Raw genomic sequence first — 1,231 nt, forward strand, 5'->3', positions numbered from 1 at the left:
CATTGAAGATATAGGGAAATTGCTGATTGAAAAGAATTCGTGTACAACTGAATAGACTCTCGTGTTTACGTCGATTTGAAGATTTTTTATTGTAGCTATTGATTGATGTTCTATGTGCATATCGACTAGTGAATAAAGCTGCTTCGGTAGATTCTATGAGGACGTTCGATCGTATTTCAGATTTTCAGATTGTGCAAGCTCGAATGCGACATGAGATTGAGTGGGTATATGTAGGTATTCGCTCTTTCTGTGGTAATCGGATTACATGAAAAAAATTGGCGATACGGCTGGCACGAAAATGATAAATCCGAACCGCGGAAGCCTAGGATAATACCTGCTAATATGTTAATGCATTCACATGAGAACCATACGAGGACAGAAAGAATAATAATACTTGAAACAGCGTCACTGATCAGATATAGTGATAATGTATGTGTACTTGAGCATTAAATGTGCATAATACGAAATGCTGATTGACTCCTAATTATCAAAATAATATTTCGTTATTCAAAAGTACAGTGGTCCATAAGGCTTTGAATTGCGTAAAACGCAAGAAAAAAAATGAAAAAATATTCCGGTACCGGGAATCGAACCCGAGCCTCCTGGGTGAGAGCCAGGTATCCTAGCCACTAGACCATACCGGATTGAGATATTAACGTTGTTTCAGGTATCACAGATAAATGTAAAACAGTTATAAATAACTTATAAATTGCATAAGAATTATCGTAACATTGAAAAATAACTGACATAAATGAGAAATCATGTCAAATTGCTCGTGTATTTACACAACTGGTTCTATTTATAGAACAATTCGAGACGAACCGGTCGAAGAGAGTGACGAAAGCTACGTATTATTAGCACAACTAACCAAATAATATGAAGCACACGACATAGCAACGACAATGTCACCAGAATACCTATAAAACCTAAAACATATAGGTTACGTAATATTATAGGTACGTGCGAGGCATCGTCTAATTCAACCTGCGAGTTAAATGACCAACGAAAATTGGATCCGGACCGCTTCCGATACTACTACCCACTGTTATACGTATAAAGATTACACTGTGGGTAGGATAATAAGAAAAAGTATGGTCTCGCCATAGTTACGCATATATTGCATCGTTAATCATGAGGAGTCACAATAATTTATTGGTCCCTCCCTCTCTACGTCCCTGGTTCATCGCCATTGGTGTAGCGGTCGTCTTGGCAATTCCAACACCCCAGTGCT

General features: G+C 37.9%; 1 non-coding gene across 1 annotated transcript; it reads right to left on the minus strand.

The window, feature by feature from the left end:
• Window positions 1–572: 572 nt before the first annotated feature.
• On the minus strand, window positions 573–644 carry Trnae-cuc. Its single transcript has one exon. It is a non-coding gene; the product is annotated as a tRNA-Glu (tRNA).
• Between the last annotated feature and the right edge of the window lie 587 nt (window positions 645–1,231).

Source organism: Cephus cinctus, unplaced genomic scaffold (assembly GCF_000341935.2).
Source record: "Cephus cinctus unplaced genomic scaffold, Ccin1 Ccin1_scaffold0265, whole genome shotgun sequence".
Classification (NCBI taxonomy): domain Eukaryota; kingdom Metazoa; phylum Arthropoda; class Insecta; order Hymenoptera; family Cephidae; genus Cephus; species Cephus cinctus.